We start from the raw sequence: 19388 nt of genomic DNA, 5'->3' as shown, positions 1-19388 counted from the left end.
TGTTTTTTTTTTGACCTTTTGCTTTCTTCATGTATAGTGTCCTGAATGTCATCCCACAACTCTTCTGGTCTTTGGTCATTAATGTTTACTGCATCAAATCTGTCTGTGAGATGGTCTCTAAATTCAGGTGAGATATATTTTGCCTCTTGTGGACTTGTTTTAATTTTCTTCAACTTTGGCCTGAACTTTCTTATGAACAATTTATGGTCTGTTACACAATCGGCTCCTGGCATATAATATTGAGATTTTCCACCCTTTCTTCCCACAGATGTAGCCAATTTGATTCCTGTATAGTTTATTTGGTGAGGCCCATGTGTATGTTGTTGTTGTTGGTACCATAGAGTTGGTACTGACTCATAGCAACCCTATGCACAACAGAATGAAACACTGCCCGATCCTGGGCCAACCTCACAATTGTTACCATGCCTGAGCCCATTGATGCTGCCACTTTGCCAATCCATCTCACTGGGGGTCTTCCTCTTTTTCTCTGACCCTCCACCTTACCAAACATGATATCCTTCTTCAGTGACTGGTCCCTCCTGATAACATGCCCAAAGTATGAGAGATGAAGTTTGGCCATCCTGGCCACCAAGGAGCACTCTGGCTGCACGTCCTCCAACACAGATCTGTGTACAGTTGCCTTTTATGTTGTTGAAAAAAAGGTTTTTCCAATGAATAACTCAGTGGCCTTTCAAAACTCTATCATGTGATCTCCAACATCATTTCTGTCACCCAGGCCATATTTTCCAGGTACTGATCCTTCCTCTTTGTTTCCAACTTTTCCATTTCAATCACCAGTAATTATAGATGCATCTTGATTGCATGTTTGATCAATTTCACACTGAAGAATTCTTTAATTTCATCATCACTGGTTTTGGTGGTTGGTGTGTAAATTTGAATACTAGTGGTATTAGCTGGTCTTCCTTGTGGTGGTGGTTGTGGTTATGTGCCATGGAGTTGGTTCCAATTCATAGCAACGCTACATAGGGTTTCTGAGGCTGTAAATCTTTACATGAGCAGAAAGCCTCATCTTTCTACTGCAAAACAGCTGGTAGTTTAGAACTGCTGACGTTGAGATTATCAGCCCGATTCGTAACCACTACACTACCAGAGCTCCTTAGTCTTCCTTGTAGGCATATGGATATTATTCTATCACAGGCAGTATTGTATATCAAGATAGATCTTGAAGTGCTCTTTTTCATGATAATGCCATCACATTTTTCTTCTACTTATTGTTTTTGGTTTAGTAAACCAGGTGATTGTCTGATTCAGAATACCAGTACATTTCAGCTCACCAGTGCCTAGGCTATCGATCTTTATGCATTCTATTTAATTATTGATAACTCCCAATTTTCCTAAACTCATCCTTTGTGCATTCCATGTTCTGATTATTAATGGCTGTTTTAGCTGTTTCTTCTCAATTTGAGTTGTGCATCACCAGTAAATGAAAGCCCTGAAAGCTTTCTCCATTCACATCGTTCAGGCTAACTCTTGCCCAATCATATTTTGAGCACCAACCTGAGGTTCTCATCTTCTGGAACTACATAAGACAGTGTTTTGCTGATATTGATAGGGTTTTCTTCTTCTGGCACTATATCTGACAATGTTTTTGTGCTATTCGTATAGTTTTCATCTTCTGACACTGTATCTGACAATGTTCAGCTGCTGTTCAGTGACTACCCATTCAGAAGTAGTTTGCCTCTCTTTCTTTCTAGTCTGTTTTAGTCCAGAAGCTCCACTGAAACCTATCTACCATGGGTACGTCTGCTGGTATTTAAAATAATGGCAGCATAGCTTCCAGCATCATAGTAGCATGCACGTCACCACAGTATGACAGACTGACAGATGAGTGGTCAGAGGAACTCCTAGACCCAGGGAAAGATTGATGCCAAAACACATGGAGATCTCTAAGGAACCAAGCAGCAGAAGCTGAAGAGACAAGGACCTCCCTTCAGAACTGATGGAAACAAAAAGCATCCCCTAGGATGGCTGCAACTGTTCATTGACAGAGAACTTCCGGAGGTTCAAGCCAGATTCAGAAGAGAACATGGAATGAGGAATAGCAGTGCTGACACCAGATGGAGCAGGCTGAAAGCAGAGAATACCAGAAAGATGTTTACCTGTGCTTTACTGACAATGAAAAGGCTTTTGATTGTGTGGATCATGACAAGCTATGGACAACATTGTGAAGTATGAGTATTCTGGAACACTTAATTGTGCTCCTGAGGAACCTGTACATAGGCCAAGAGACAGTCTTTGAACAGAACAAACAAAGGGAACACTGAACGGTTTAAATTTAGCAAAGGTGTGCTCCAGGGTTGTATTATTTACCACACTTATTCAGTATGTACGCTGAGCAAATAATCTGAGAAGTTGGATTATATGAAGAAGAATGTAGATTCAGGATTGGTGGAAAACTCATTAGCAACCTGTGATATGCAGATGATACAACCTTGCTCGCTGAAAGCAAAGAGGACTTAAAACATTTACTAATGAAGATCAAAGACCATAGACTTCGGTATGGGTTGCATCTCAATGTAAAAAAAAAAAAAAAAAAAAAAATTCTCACCATTGGATCAATAAACAACATTCTTATCAGTGGAGAAAAGAATGAAGTTGTCAAAGACTTCATTTTGCTTGGATCAACCATCAACACTCACGGAAGCAGCAGTCAAGAAATCAAATGATGTATTACATTTATAATCTGCTGCACAAGACCTCTTTAAAGTGTTGAAGAGCAGAGATGTCAGTGTGCCTGGCCGAAACCATGGTATTTCAATAACCTCATATGCATGTGAAAGTTGGACACTGAATAAGGAAGACCATAGAAGTATTGATGCATTTGAGCTATGGTTTTAGAGGAGAATAATGACAGTACCATGAACTGCCAAAAAAACAAACAGATCTGTGTTGGAAGGAGTACAGCCAGAGTGCTCCTTGGAAGCCAGGATGGCTAGAGTTCATCTCTCATACTTTGGACATATTATCAGGAGGGATCAGTCACTGAAGAAGGATATCATGTTTGGTAAAGTGGAGGGTCAGAGTGAAAGAAGAAGACCCTCAATGAAATGGATTGGCACAGTGGTGGCAATGATGGCCTCAGATGTAGCAATGATTGTGAGGTTGGCGCAGGTCTGGGCAGTGTTTCATTCTGTTTGCATAGGGTTGCTAAGAGTTGCTACTGACTCTATGGTACCCAACAACAACAACAGAAGCAACTTTCTTCAAGAGTTGATGCTATAAGTTTGGATTTCTAGCCTCTAGAACTGTGAATCCTTGTGTGGCACTGTAGGATAAGCACTGGGCTGCTAGCCACAAGATCAGCAGTTCATACCCACCAACTGTTCCTTGGAAACCCTATAAAGGGTCACTATGAGTTGGAAAAGACTCGAGGGAATTTAACAACAACAACAAACTGTGAGAAAAGTTTGTTTGTTAAAGCCATCATCTTGTGTTGTTTCCATTAGAGTAGCATTAGATAACTAAGAATACATCCAATCCTGTTTTACATTCTTTGCGAGTACAGGTTACATATACTTAACACATAGACATGATATGAACATTTCCCCCAAGTTTTCCTTATCAGTTCTGTTTTAAGGGAGTACTTCCTCTGTACGTTTCCAAACTCTGTTTAACTAGATGAGAATCACTAGTCCTGACTACTTCAGAGACCTGTTCTTAGAAGCAGTAGGCTGCCCAGGTAACAAGGGTGATAATACTACACTCCCCTGTGACGTCTCTTACCACCACTTCTTACCACATTGTTGGGATGGAGAGGCATTGGGATGTGCCTTAAGGACATCAGGGCCTCCCACCTCATCTGTCCTGTTCTGCCAATGCAGGGCTTTTGTGACAGACTGTAGTTTGGGTTCCAGAAACAATGGCCTTTTTAAGATGGACACATTAGTCCAGCTTGGGCAATCAGCCCAAAGTCCATTTTGTGCAATTCTTGGTGGCTTGCCCAGTCTCTTCCTGAAGTGCAGCAGGGTCCAGGATGGTCTCTATGTTTTCTGTGTGTCCTGAAGTGGGTGGGTGGGGAGTTAGGAGCCAGCTAGGTGAACTGTGCCAGACACCATGAGCATTTGCTCAGGGTGGAAACTGACTGTAACTTGATGGCCACTCTGAGCCAGGACCTGCTGGTTTATCACTTACTAGTACCATGGCAGAGTGTGTATGTGGGAGGTGGGGGATAAAGCCAACACTGCCAGGTAACGTACATTGGAGACTGGGGGTAGAACCTTGTGAAAGAAAGCCCAAGGCAACAAGGTGAATTATGATTATGTGTGGGGTTGAACCATACTGACCTAGATGTGTTTTCTAGGAGCTCCACTGAGGCTGGGGGCTGGGGACCTTGGTATCTCTCCTCCCAGGCCCTTCCCTCTCAGACCTATTAGAGAATGATTCAGGTCTTCAAGGGCACATGTACTCTGAGAGAGAAACCTGCAGAGGCTGCATGACCTTGTGTCAGCTTATCCTTGAGGCTCTCTAGAATCCTTTATGCCCACCGGGGTCAAGGTGATAGGATGTAGCCTCCCCCTCTTGATGATGGCATGTCAAGTTCACACTGTAACAGCACACATGAGATAGAAATGACTGCTGTGGCCAGTTTAAGAAAATACCATTTGGTACAGAGATCCCCCTGCCCCCCAACAAGATGGATTGGCCTGGTGGCAGTATTGATGGACTCAAGCGTGGCAACAATAGTGAGGTTGGCCCAGGATCAGGCAGTGTTTCATTCGGCTGTGCATAGGGTCACTATGAGTCAGTACCGACTCGATGGTACCTAACAACAACAACAGAGACCAAGTAGGTTGCGAAAATGGCCAAGTGTTCAACTACTAGTGAAAAAAGGTGGATGGTTTGAACCCACCCAGAGATGCTTTAGAAGATTGGTCTGGACTTCTGCTTCTGAAAGGTGATAACCTTGAAAGCTCTATGGAACAGTTCTATTCTGCATATGTGGGCTCACCATGAGTCCAAATCAACTTGATGGCAACTAATAACAAAAGCACTGTAAAGAGTTCCAATCCTGGAGAATAAAGGTGAGAACCTGGCTCCTCTCTCTGTCATCAAGGAATGTGCACAGCTCCCGTTTGGATAAGCCCAAGGTTGGGACAGTTTCAAGGGCTTCTGATATGTTGTCTGCCCATGTTTTTCCTTCTTTCCTTGACCCCTTCTCTGCTTCTCCCATGTCCCACCAATTGGAGGTTGGGGAGAAGTAAGGGAAAGGATATTCAGGGTGAGTTTGCTGAGTTTGTGCTTTTAAGCCAGATTCCCCTTTACCCTCTCTTAGACCTATCCTCTCATTTCCTTCCTCCTTTTCTCACAATCAAGTACGCTTATGCTTGCAGCATTCACCCATCTTCCTTCTCAAATGAATGATTTATACTTCTTTCATCATTTTTTCACGTTTCATTGACCTGGAAGCTTACCCTTCTCTGAAACCACACCTACCAAAGACCTTCAAAAGACGAAATCCAGCATCTTCCTTTCAGTTCTTGTTTGTTTGACTTCTTTAAAGTACTCAACATGACCTGCCTCCCTTCTTGAAATTCTTTGTTTAGTGGCTCCACATCATTTCCTGTCTCTCTGATTGGTTCAAAGATGTCAGTTTGCATGGTATTTCAGTAGCCTCAGATGCAAGTGAAAGTTGAGCAATAAATAAAGACGACCAAAGGAGAATTGATACATTTGAATTACGGTGTTGGTGACGAATATGAAAAGTACCATGGACTGCCAGAAGATCAAGCAAATCTGTATTGGAAGAAGTACAGCTAGAATGCTACCTTAGAAGACATTATGGTAAGACTTTGTCTTTGTACTTGGGACATGCTATAAGGAAAGACCAGTACTGGAGAAGGACATACGCTTGTGAAGAGTTGGCAAAAAAGTGGAAGATCCCCAAGGAGATGAATTGACACAGTGGCAGCAGCAGTGGGCTCAAAAGTAACAACAGTTGTGAGGATGACACAGGATGGGGCAGTGTTTTGTTCTGTTGTGCAGAAGGTTACTATGAACTGACTTGATGGCACCTAATAACAACAATAATTAGTATAGAAAATTCACCAACCCATGCAAGGTGCATAAAATAGACCAATCACAGGGCTAACTGTGGCCTAGCCATTTACTTTGTTCAGAATTGTAAACTCAAGACCTGAAACAGAAACTCACTGCATAGCACTCATCCTGGTGGGCAGTCCTTTCTGTCATGTCCGTCCACTTCTTATTTATATGTCCATCTAAGGGGTCTAATTCAGAGCTTGGCTTCCAGCGAATTCAATGTGATGGGATTCAGGGTGTCCATAGATTCTCTAGAATTGTTTGGGAAATGCTGCGTGTGAGCATTTCTTCTGGATTCATAGTTTCATCAGACTCTCAAAGAGGCTGTAAGTCCTAGAAAGGCCAAGAATGATTGAAGTGGGAGCCCAATATCTACATCTTGAATGTGGGGCATTAGTAGCCATCTGTATTTTCTGCCTTCCCACTAAAAGTGGGAAGCTGGTGTCCCACTTTTAGTGTGTGCTGCTATTTGGTGGGAGCCCATATAACTGCATGAATCTGAAGAAACAGGCCACATCCGACCAACCCTGGCACCAGAGACCTCTAAGGGCACATGTGTCCCACTAATTGTACCATATTACTTAAAAAATTTCCCTATCTCATCCAAAATGCTTTCCATTACTGAAAACATTTCATTGCAACACAACATTCAAAGCAGAAAATAATTTGGTCTTGAGAGGGTGGTGCAGATTTTCATTGTCTAAGTCCTCCAGCTAATTGCAGCTTTGCTGGAGGAGCTTGAGGCTTTCTCTGTTTTTGCAGGAGAGGGGCTGTTTTGACATCTTCAGAAGCACAGTAATGTTGGCATACCAGGATGCAGCCAGAGATGAAGATGATTCTTCCCAGAGAAAGAAAAGGATGCAGGGATGGTGAAGGTGTGGGAATTCAACACCCTGCAAGATAACCTAATGGGATGGAGACTCCTGGAGACAAAGGGTGCAGATGGTGCCTAGGAGGCTAGTGATTTCTGTGTTGAAGAAGGCTCTGTGTTTTTCCTTTTAATAGCAGCAGGTACTAGGATGCCTGTTCCCACTGTGCAGGTCCCCTGGGCACTTGAGGATGGCTTTGGCAGTGCTGGTGTATTTTTAGCCCTCTAGTAAGTGGAACAAAGCACTCTAAGAGTAGCATTTTGCTCCTGGCTCTGAGCAGCACTCAGTGGCTTTTTGAGATGAGCAAGGCTCTCTCTCCATCACGGTGGGATGTGAACTTAACTCTCTGGCTGCTCTCACCTGGCTCCCACAGGGACTTAGGGAGAGGAATTCTTTCATCAGCTGGCATGGGCCAAGGGCATGCACTCAGAGTGGCTTCAGGGAGAGACCAAGCAAGCTGACCTTTTTCTGGAACACAGAATCAAGATTCTTCCTGGGTTAAATTTTGCATCTTTGGGCTCTATACTCTGAGGAAGAAAAGATTTTGTATCGGAACCACCTGTGGAGGGTAGGTGAAGCAGAGAGCACCAGGCCAGTGAACAAGAGAATGAGTGGGCCCTGGATGCCAGCTAGGAAAGCAGCCTCTGCTGGCCTGAGGGAGGGAGGTGGAGAAGCGAAACGTGGCCACTTTCTGACCACATGGGTGATGAACTCTCAAGGTCAGCCTTCAGCATTCATCTACCAAATATTTGCTCAGATCACTGACCTTGTGGACTTCCGCTCTCACCGCGCTGTACCCAGGCCTCACCACAGCCACATGGCCCAACTGTATGGCCCTCTGATTCTCCAAGTTCCAAAGAGGGCCTTTCCAGGCAGGCAAGCCTAGCGTGGTTCCCATCTGTGGGATGTGTAATGTGGGTCAGGTTGTATAGTTGGAGGATTGGGCCAGGTGTCACCCAGACCCTTGGTTTCAAGTAAACACCTCACCAAAGCACTGCTATGAGGAGCTCAAGGTTCAACACAGCTGCCCACATAAAGCCAAACTCCACTAGAGAGTCTGGCCACTAGGGCCTTCTCCCCACCACAGCCATCCTGTCCACTAGAGCTGGGAGAGACTTTGCTCTTCAGAACAGACACATGAATCTGTTTCTGCCTCACCCCTCTTTCTCGCCCTAGTTTTCCTTTGTCTCTCTGTCTGTCTGTCCCACCACCCTCCTCTCATGTTGTTGCTTAGTGCTCTTGAGTCAGTTCTGACTCACAGCAGCCTTGTATAGGCTTTCCAAGGAAAGGTGGTGGGTTTGAACAAATGGTTAGCAGTCCACTGCTGATCCTACAGTGCCATACCAGGACCCCTCTCATACACACACACTAGTCCCCCAAGTGACCACTTTGGACTCCCCATTATGCTAAACTCTGCACAGACACCATTCCCTGAAGCCCTGTAACCTTACAACTTACTTTTAAAAAATGTTTTATTATAAATTATATGATACATGGGAGAACATTAGCTTTACATTCATCCTATCATATATCATTTCATTGCCATGGTTACAATCCCCTCCATGCATCATCAGCCAACCAAAGGGTACCCTGCAAGCCTGCCCCCCTGGTGGTCAGCACACAGCCCCTCTCCCTCTCTGAGTCTAAAGTCCCCAGCGCTCCATCTCTCCACGTCATCGTCTCTGCCTCTAGCTCTGGCATCCTTACAACTTACTTTTGCTATTTTACTAAGTTGGAAACCAGGATTCAGAAAGATTAAACTATTTCCCCAGGCCCACAGAGGATGAATGTGGGAGTTGGGTGTCAATTCAAGGTTGTTGGATGGTCTGCTGCCCCAAGAAGAATAGGGAGAAAGAGGAAGCATACCATACAGCTGTTCTCTGAGATTCCAGAACAATGGTGGGCTGAGAGCTGAGGAGATGGAAGAGCTGTCGTTCCTGCTCTGGACCACTTACTTCCCAAAGTGGCATCTGGGGAGAGAGTTATTTTCTGGTTTGCTTATATCAATGTTGTTTTGGGTTTTCTGTCACTTGAAGCCAAACTGATGCTAAATAATCCACTTGAAATCTCGACCTCTCTGTGCATGCTTGCAAATACTCTCTGATGTAGTAGTATGATGAATTATGGCTCTTCCAACAAAGTCTTTGTAACTCTCACCAAATGATTGGGTTTTTGTATTGTTGTGAAGTGCTGTTGAGTCAGTTCTGACTCATAGCTTCCCTGTATAGGGCTTCTGAGGAGTGGCTGTTGAGTTTGAACTACCAAATTTGTGGTTCAACTTGCGCTTTAAACTGACCTTGCATTATCGTATAGCGCTACATCAGGATTCCAGTGATTGGGAAGTACCATGCAAATAGGATGTTGCTGTTGTTAGGTGCCATTGAGTCAGTACCAACTCATAGCGACAGCAGAATGAAACACTGCCTGATCCTGGGCCAACCTCACTATTATTGCTACGTTTGAGCCCATTAATGCTGCCACTTGGCCAATCCATCTCACTGGAATCTTCCTCTTTTTCTCTGATCCTCCACCTTATCAAACATGATATTCTTCTCCAGCGACTGGTCCGTCCTGACAACATGTCTGAAGTATGAGAGATGAAGTTTGGCCATCCTGGCCTTTAAGGAACACTCTGGCTACACCTTTTCCAACACAGATCTGTTGGTTCTTTTGGCAGCCCATGGCACTTTCAATATTCTCCTCCAACACTACAACTCAAAAGCATCAGTTCTTCTACGGTCTTCCTTATTCACTATCCAGCTTTCGCATGCATACGAAGTTATTGAAAATACCATGGCTTGGGTCAGGCGCACATTAGTCCTCAAGCTGACATCTTTGCTCTTCAACACTTTATAAAGGTCTTGTGCAGCAGATTTGCCTAATGGAATACATCATTTGATTTCTTGAGTGTTGATAGTTGATCCAAAAAGAATGAAGTCATTGACCACTTCAATCTTTTCTCTGTTGATAAGCATGTTGTTTATTGGTCCAGTGTTGAGGATTTTTGTGAGGATGTCAGGACTCTAATATTGAGATTGGTTAGTTTTGACACCCCACTAAGTTTGAAAGGAATCATGTCAAAAGCAGGAACAGATGATCCCAGGACTACCAAAAAAGAATCGCCATGAGCATTGTGTGAGTGAGATCCCTGCATGAAGGAGCAGTAGGGGTGTCAGTGACATGGAAAGACCGAATGGAATGAGGCAAAGGCTGAGGGGTCACATGACTGAGAGGGCAAGGATGAGAGAGAGGCATGCCTGTAGTATGACTGAGAAAGGGCACTCCTGATCAGAAAACTGCTGTATCTTGAGTTGTTTCTGAGCTTGAATTGTACCCTGTTAACTTCCCTAATAAACCTCATAATTGTAAATACAGTCTGTGAATTCTGTGGGGTCATTGCAATAGATTATTGAACCCAGAAGAGAAATAGCGTGCCATGGAAAGGATGATTGGTATCAGAATAGGATAAAGAATGGATTGGCAGATGAAGGCATTGGCTTTGGACTGATGTGGAGTTTGATTCTTCTTCCTTGTGAAGTCAGAGGAAGTCAAACAGTGCCTCCATGCTATTTTTGCAGATGTGTGTCTGCCTTTTCCTGTACTGATCCATCTGCAGTCCTAGCTCTGGCTATGGATATCTTTATTGATCCTTCAAGACCAGCTAAAAATCCACCTTCTACTTGTTGCTTCACCTAATTTCCAGCCCTCTGGGAATGATTAGTACATTTCTCCTTGAGAAATGTTTAATTTTACAATGCAGATTTCTGGGCCCATGGAATTGGGGTGATCCTCCTAGGTCATTTGCTCTTGGGTGTCCCTTAAACCTTAACCCTTGGACAAACTGGCTCCTGGGGGTCACCTTTGAGTCAAACAATAAGCTTAGATAAACTAGTAAGGATGTTTTGCCCTGAGAATTTGGTTCATTTGAACCCAATGCTCAGGGCATTTTCAGTCATTTTCAGGAAACAGACTACAGGGTTAGACTGGGAGCTTTGTTTACTGTAATACGATAATTATTGTTATTGGTTTTCAAGATAATCTTAACACTAAACTTGTTTTCAGTTCTGTTCTGATACTTTTTTCTATGGAAATACTGATAAGATTTGGTATAAAAGTGTTTTAAGTTTCTCTTATCTTTGGAACATTTGTTATATTATGCCAATTTGCAAATAATCTTCAATTTTTTTTTTTTTGTATTGAAAAAATTTATATTTAGAATTAGCCAGCTGGATTCAGTTGAGATGATCACAATTTTGTTGGCAACATCCAAAGCATCATAGTCAGGAGCCAGTCGAACATATGCCTTCATTTCTTTATCAGGCCTGATCAAGGCATTGACCTTGGCTACGTCAATGTCATAGAGCTTCTTCACAGCCTGTGTGATCTGGTGCTTGTTGGCCTTGACATCACAGTGAACCCAAGTGTGTTGTTATCTTCAGTCTTCTTCAGGCTGACTCAGTGGTGAAAGGTACCTTGATGATGGCATTGTGGTCAAGCTGGTTTCTGCTGGAGGTGCTCTCGCAAAGATATCTGGACTGTCTTAAGAGCCTCAGTGTCTTAGACAGTTGGAAGGTGGGTGGTGTGCAGACGTTTTTTGTATGTGGCTGTGGGTGCCTTTCAGCACGGCCTTCTTGATCTTCAATACCTTTACTTTGGCTTCAGTTTGGAGAGGGGTAGGGGCTTCCTTCTTTACTTTCAGCATTATCTGCATAAAAAGCTTCAATCCATTTCTATGAATAATATTACTTTTTGTTTTAGCACTTTCTATGTTTCCAGCCTCTGTGTACTTCTTGAATTGCCCTTATTATGCTCTGATTTGTGTGTTGGAATATTTTGTCATGTATGTATCTACTCTACTAGTTAGACTAGAAGATTCAGTGTTTGTTTTGTCATATCAACAGTGATGTGCTGATATGCTAACTCTCTGGGAGGCAAAAAGCATTTTGATTTACACCACTTGTCAAATCGCATGCTGTAAATACTCCCACCATGAATGATTTCAAACTGTAATAGTGTAACAATTGGTTTGTCAAATTCCTGAATATATGACAGCTATCTCTCATGAACCAGTGAATTGCTGTTGTGGCACTGTAGGATAAGCATGGAACTGCTATTTTGTTAAAAGGTGACTTCAGGGGGGATAGTTTTACTTCAAAATATAAAGGATAGGCATGAAGTGACTGGCTTACAAGTTTTAAAGACAGATTTTAGTTTCAGAATGTGTGGGGCAAGTTAGAATCCCCCACTGAATGGTTTTCATCTTGTCTTGACAGGTCTGGTGAAAGGAGATGGGAATAAGATTCTTATGATCCAATAGTGAGTAGTTGGTATCATGACTAATTATAGTTGTCACAACTGTAAAGTAGAAGTTTTGTAACAAAAAGGGGGAAGTAGTTAATTTTATATTCCAGGAACAGAGGACCCTAGGACCATCAATGGAGAAAAGCATGAGTGAAATGTGGAATCCTATCTAGATAAGCAGCGACACCAGGGATGGAGGCAGAGATGAGGACATGCATAGAGGGAGCAGTTGAGGACTCTAGACTCATAGAAAGAGAGAGACTGTTTGTTGGTGGCCAAAAGGCAGGCTTGTAAAATGTGCCTTTGGGTTGTTTGAATGATTATATATTCCTGAGTGTTTTGGTGCATATTCCTCCCTCTTCCCCCCACGCCCCAAAAGAAAACCCAAAAACCAGAGGGAATAGAAGCAAATACTGTTGACTGATGATGCATGGAGGAGATTGTAATCATGACATTGAAACAATGAGTGTAAAACCAATGTTCTCCCATGTAAACTATCACTCAATTCACAATAAAAACTTAAAAAAAAAAGATATAAAGGGTATTTCAGATTAATAATCCTGGTGATTCCTCTAGTTTCAATGAGTCCCTCTTGAAACTTTGTAAGCCAGTCACTTCGGGCCTTTTTCACCCCCTCATTTTAGGTAGCCAATGTCTAAGTTGCCCGTCCCTATCTACCCTGTGTACAGAGGGGATAGCATTGATACTTGATGTGAAGACTCCTTGGTATTTAGAACTACTAACCTCCATGAGTATAGGTCAAGTTCATCAACTTGTAGCAATTTACCCTCGTTTACTTTATCAAAAATTGTTTTTTGTTTTTGTTTTTATCTTCCTCTAGTCAAGTTCTAGGGTCCTGGTGTGGTGCTATGGGCTAATGTGTCAGACTGCAAAGTCGTTTGAACTGAAAAGTTGGTGGTTCAAGCTCACCAACTGTTCCTTGGAAACCCTATGCAGGGTTGTTATGGGTTGAATCGATATGACGGCACTTAACAACAACAAAAACAGTCAAGTTGTGATCAAGCCATCGAGGCTAGGTCAAATGGGTACTATCTGCAAGTTTGGGTGTTCCTGTGCATTTCCTTCACTTCATATCAGCTGGATGCTTCACTCTCAGTTCTAGCCCTCCGTAGGTAGGACTCAGGTGTTCATGGGTTCAGGTGCCCCCATGTCTCACCACACTTTGGACCAACCAGCCATTCCTCTTCTCTCTCATCTCCAGGTCAACGGGAGTTCATGGAACATGGTTGAACTCAGCCCATTTCTTCATTGCTGCCTTTGCCCCTCTTCTACTCACCAGTAGACCAATGTGGTCGTCAGCAAGCTTACATGCCTGCTCATGTGTTCCCTTTGAGTTTCAGTCTTCAAAGAGGGTTTGTCCTGAAGGAACTTGATTGTTTCCCTTGATGGCTTCCCGGCGAACAACTTGCTTATTCTTGTAGTAGCTAGTCATACTGCCATTTTTGTTTTGGGTTTTTCCTGCTGATCTTTCTTTGAAGATGTATCTTCTGTTGCTCTAACTGTTCCAGGCTGATCTGCTTGTCCTTTCTAGTGGGAATGTCCCATCTCTGAAAGTTCTGGATGGGGCTCAGGATTCCACCTAAGGTCCTATACACTGCAAAGGCTCCGCAAGAGGCCTATTTCAGTGGCCAAGTGCCAGAACTCCTTTTAGGTGTTCCAATCAGTTATAGGCTGAAGATGGGCTTATAAGTTTTCTGTAATCATGTTTCCCGACATTCCTTTCTATCCCACTCAAGTGTCTATTTTATAGTAGTAGGCACAGAAAACCAAAATTCATAAGACAGTAAAGCATCTTAGTATTATTTTCCCTTTTCAGACTATGCCTTAATCCCCGTATCACAGAACTCTATTGTTCCAAGGTTGAGCATGCATCCCTATTTACCTCTGTCCCATTTAGCCCATGCAAACCTGACTCAGTGTTCCCCTATCTACCTTGTTCTTCCACCCTATCCCCCTTCTTGTGTATTGCCCTCACCAACACCTGAACTCTGATGTGTCTGCCCCCTACCCTGTGCTCTACCATTGCCTTCCTCCATCTCCCCCAAGCCCCTCACCCCACCCCCTTCAGTAACCAACAAAGAAAAAAAAATTCCCGCCCCCTTTAGTATGGATATCTTTTCTTAAGCTTTTACAATAATGCTTTTATGTATTATTTGTCATTTTGTGACTGAATAATTTCACTCAGCATAATGTCCTCAAGGTTCATCCATGTTATGGGGTGGCTTACAGCTTCCTTGTTATTCTTCAAGGTAGCATAATATTCCATTGTGTGTATATACCAAAGTTTGTTTATCCCTTCTTCTATTGATGGGCACTTAGGCTGTCTCCATCTTTTTGCTATTGTGAATAGTGCTGCTGTGAACATTGGTGTGCATCTACTCATGTTATGGCTCGTATTTCTTGTGGATATATACCAAGTAGAGGAATTGCTGGATCACATGGCATTTCTTTTTCCAACTTTCTGAGGAAGCACCATATTGTTTTCTAGAATGGTTGGACCATTTTGCATTCCCACCAGCAATGTAGAAGGGTCCTCCCAGTCTCTCCACATCCTCGCCAGCATTTATTATCCTCTGCATTTTTAACTTTGCTGTTTTTACTGGTATGAGATATCTTATTGTTGTTTTGATTTGCATCTCTCTAAAGGAGCTCTGGTAGCGTAGTGGTTACAAATCGGGCTACAAACTGCAAGGTCAGCAGTTCGAAACTGCCAGCTGCTCTGTGGGAGAAAGATGAGGCGTTCTCATCCCGTAAAGATTAACAGCCTCGGAAACCCTGTGCAGGGTCGCTACGAGTTGGAACCAACTCCACGGCACATAACAACAACAATGGCTAATGATCGTGAACATTTCTTCATATGTTTGTTGGTTGCCTGAATGTCTTCTTTGGTGAAGTGTCTGTTCATGTCCTGTGCCCATTTTTTATTTGGGTGTCTTGTCTTTTTCTAGTAGAGGTGTTGTAGTTTCCTACAGATTTTAGAAATTAGTCCTTTGTCTAAGTCACTGAAAAAGATTTTTTCCCTCATTCTGTGGGCTCCCTTTTTACTTACCAGTAATGATTTTTTAAAAGAAACTTTTACCTTCTTTTGAGTATTGGTCCAAATTTTGTTTGCAGATGACCAGACTCTTCTTTTTATGCTCTTCCGTGATTTGTTTTGATATCCGTCTTGCACAGACTTTTCAAAACCCAAGTCTGTCATTGATTATTTCATAGGCAGAGCCATGGCTGATTCACAAATGATTTGCCACATCATCCACTGCCACTCATCTATTTGACAGAATCATTATCACCTGCACAGTCAGTGTCATCATCAGTCATGGACGTGGATGGTTGTCTTAATATAACCAGAGTGTGGATAATTTTTGACTCATTCCCATATTTAATTGATAATTATATATTGGTGTATTCTTAGGCATGAACCACCTGTCTTTTGGTGGGTGTGACAGAGAATGTAAGTGTGTGCACAGTTTTCTGTTCATTCTTCATGTAGTTGAGGGAAGCTCTGGCTGTTTTAACTGGAACTCCTGCCAGCCTAGATATTGTCTGGGGTTAGGGCACCTGATTCAGATATAGTTTGTGTTGGCTCAGAATATGGCTGAGGTCAGGATGTTTGTTTCTGAAAAGAACTCTTTAAGTCCCAGAGAGCAGCAGAGGGTAGGACGGCACATTGTGGAAGGGGTTCTTGGCTTCCCAGGAATGACCAGATCCAGCTGGTCTGATGAGGCAGAGTTCAAGTGTCTCTAGATTCGGAGGTGATACACTTGGCACCTGATTCACAAAGGCACACCTTACAACTCAGACAAAGTTGGGACAGTAAAAGGTGGGGGATGTCACTGGCCACTCATTGGGTGAGAGTAGGACTGGTCAGCAGGCAGATGTGGAGAGAAAGGGAGGGTCCTATCTTTCTCTGCACTAGCACCTGTGTGTCTTTGTGTTGCTAGGCTGCTGTCTCTACTGAAACCTGCTTGAAAAGTTCAAGATTGCCACATCAAGCCAGCTGACAGTTCATTCTTCAGTCTTCTCTCTCCCTACTTTTCTTTAGCTTCTTCTCCTAGTCAATATTCAATCTATTTCTCTATCATTTCCTCTGAAACTTAGGTTTCCAGGATTATCACTGGTATCTATTTAATTTGATTTCTAGGGTCTTTTTTTTATAGAGGTCTGGGTAGCATGCCTGCTTAGTCTGCTCTCTTGCAGTGCCCAGATCTGATCATTTTATTGTCAATGATTTCCCTTAATAGAGTCTACTCCTCACATCATTATGTATGTATCATTTGGGTGGTGGTTGTTATGTGTCATCTAGGTGGTACTGACTCATAGTGACCTTATGCACAATAGAACGAAACGCTGTCCAATCCTGCGCCAAGCTCCCAACCATTGCTACACTTGAGCCCATGGCTGTTGCCACTGTGCCAGTCCATCTCGTTGGAGTCTTCCTCTTTTTTGCTGACCCTGCACTTTACTAAGCATGATGTTCTTCTCCAGGGACTGGTCCTTCTGATAATATGTCCCAAGTATGAGAGGTGAAGTATGGCCATCCTGGCTTCTAAGGAGCATTCTGACCATACTTCTTCCAATAGATTTGTTTGTTCTTCTGGTGGTCCATGGTGCTTTTAATATTCTACTTCAACACCATATCTCAAATGCATCATTTCTTCTATGGTCTTCTTTATTCATTGTCCAATTCCACATGCATATTAGGTTACTGAAAATACCATAGCTGGGTCAAGCACATCTTAGTGCACAAATTGACATCTTTGCTCTTGAACACTTTAAAGAGGTCTTGTGCAGCAGATTTGCTTAATGCAATACGCTGCTTGATTTCTTGACTACTGCTTCCATGAATGTAGATCTGAGTAAAATGAAGTCTTTGACAACTTTAGTCTTTTCTCCATTTATTTTTATGTTGTTTATTGGTCAGGTGGTATAGATTTTAGTTTTCTTCCCATATTGAAGGCTGTGGTCACTGATCTTCATCAGGAAGTATTTTAAGTCTTCTTCACCTTCAGTAAACAAGGTTAAATCATCTGCATTTTGTAGGTTGTTAATGAGTCTTCCTTCAACCCTGATGCCATTTTCTTTTTCATATAATCCAGGTTCTTGAGTTATTTGGTCAGCATACAGATTGAATAAGTATGGTTGAAAAAATACAACCCTGACACACACCTTGTCTGATTTTAAATCCTTCAGGTTTCCTTTGTTCTCTTCAAACAACTGCCTCTTGGTCTATATACAGGTTTCTCATAAGCACAATTAAGTGTGCTGGAATACTCATTTTCTGCAGTGTTTTCCAGAATTTGTAATAATCTGCACAATGAAAACCTTGCACAGTCAATAAAACACAAGAAAACTTTCTGCTATTCTCTGTTTTCAGCCAAGATCCATCTGACAACAGCAATGGTATCCCTCGTTTCCTGTCGCTGTGTGAATCCAGCTTGAACCTCTGGCAGTTCCCTGTTAATGTACTCTTACAGCCATATTTGAATTATCTTTAGCAAAATTTTACCTGCATGTGATATTAATGATATTGTCCAATGATTTCTGCATTCGGTCGGTTCACCTCTTTTTGGAATGGGCACAAATACGATTCTCTCCCAATCAGTTGGCAGGTAGCTGTCTTCCAAATTTCTTAGGTGAGTGAATGCCTCCAGTGCTGTAGGGCCAGCCTGCATGAGGAGGGGGTCTCCGGAGGTGATCGGAGAATGGAAGCAACTGCAGACTCGAGAAGGTAGGTTAAGAGCGGGATTTATTAGTTACAATACAGCTTTAAGTACCACAACAAAGCTAAAGTTTATTATTATCTAGATAACAGTCAGGCACAAATATGTTCTCCTCATTATGGACTTCTCCCCTAGCCACCTGGTCCATGTGTTTGTTTCCATAATCTTTGGCATGCAAGGTTTTCCTTGCAAGGTTTTCTGGTTCTCATCAAGGTGTTCCTTGGTTTGAGAATTGCCTCAGAGTGGGTTTCACACATGTCCTGTTCTTCTTACACAGTGCTGCATCAGTTTGTTGACATATTTCAATTTGTACTCTGCCAATTTCTTAAACCCTTTATTTTGCCAGTGCCTTCACTGCAGCTTGAACTTCTTCCTTATCATCTGTTCTTGACCATATGTTACCCTGAGAAATGGTTGTACTTTGACCACTTCTTTTTGGCATAGTGACTCTCTGTATTCCTTCCATATTCAATATTTGGCCCATAGAATCCTTCAATGGCACAAGTCGTGGTTTGAATTTTTTCTTCAGTTCCCTCAGCTTGAGAAATGCTGAACATGTTTTCCCCTTTTAGTTTTGTAACTCCAGATCTTTGCACATTTCATTATAATATTTGTCTTCTCGAGCAGACCTTTGAAATTTTCTAATCAGCTATTTTTCCTCCTCATTTCTTCCATTTGCTTTAGCATCTCTATGCTGGAGAGCAAGTTTTAGAGTCTCTTCTGACATCCATTTTGGTCTTTTTCTTCTTTCTTGTCTTCTTAATGACATTTACTTTCTTCCTATGTGATGGTCTTAATGTCATCCCACAACTCTTCTGGTCTTCAGTCATTACTGTCTAATTCATCAAATGTGTTCTTGAGATGATCACTAAATTCAGGTGGGATATGTTCAAGGTCACACTTTGGCTCTCGTGGACTTGTTTTAATTTTCCTTCAGCTTCAGCCTGAACTTGTGTAAAAGCAACTGATTGTCTGTTCCACAGTCTTCTCCTGATCTTGTTTTGATTGATGATATGGAGCCTTTCCACCATCTCTCTATAGATGCAGTCGATTTGATTTCTGTGCATTCTATCTGGTAAGGTCCATGTGTAGAGTCATCTTCTATGTTGTTTAATAACAGTATCGGTAATTTTCATTCTGTTCTCTTATTTTTGGCTGACAGTTCTTTGCTTTCAGCACTTTTAATGTATCATACCATTGCCTTCTTGCTTGTATGGTTTTGAAGAGAATTGACACTAAATTTATTGGGGACTTCATATACACAATATTTTTATTTTCTTGTGCTGCCCTCAAAATTTTCTCTTGGTTATTTGTTCTCAAGAGTTTGATTATGATGCACCTTGGTGAGTTTCTTTTAGGCTTCATCCTGGATGGGGTTACTTTTGCATTTTTATAAAACAAAATTCCCATCATTCAT

The 19388-nt window shown here is 42.4% G+C and overlaps 1 pseudogene; it reads right to left on the bottom strand.

Moving 5' to 3' along the window:
* The window catches only part of LOC102832476, a 33801-nt pseudogene extending 22170 nt beyond the window's left edge, over nt 1–11631 (bottom strand).
* Nucleotides 11632–19388: the final 7757 nt, after the last annotated feature.

The sequence above is a fragment of the Chrysochloris asiatica genome, unplaced genomic scaffold (genome assembly GCF_000296735.1).
Source record: "Chrysochloris asiatica unplaced genomic scaffold, ChrAsi1.0 scaffold00039, whole genome shotgun sequence".
NCBI classification, from domain to species: domain Eukaryota; kingdom Metazoa; phylum Chordata; class Mammalia; order Afrosoricida; family Chrysochloridae; genus Chrysochloris; species Chrysochloris asiatica.
Note: the sequence above shows the minus strand (reverse complement) of the source record. Positions and strands in the feature narration are given on the sequence as shown.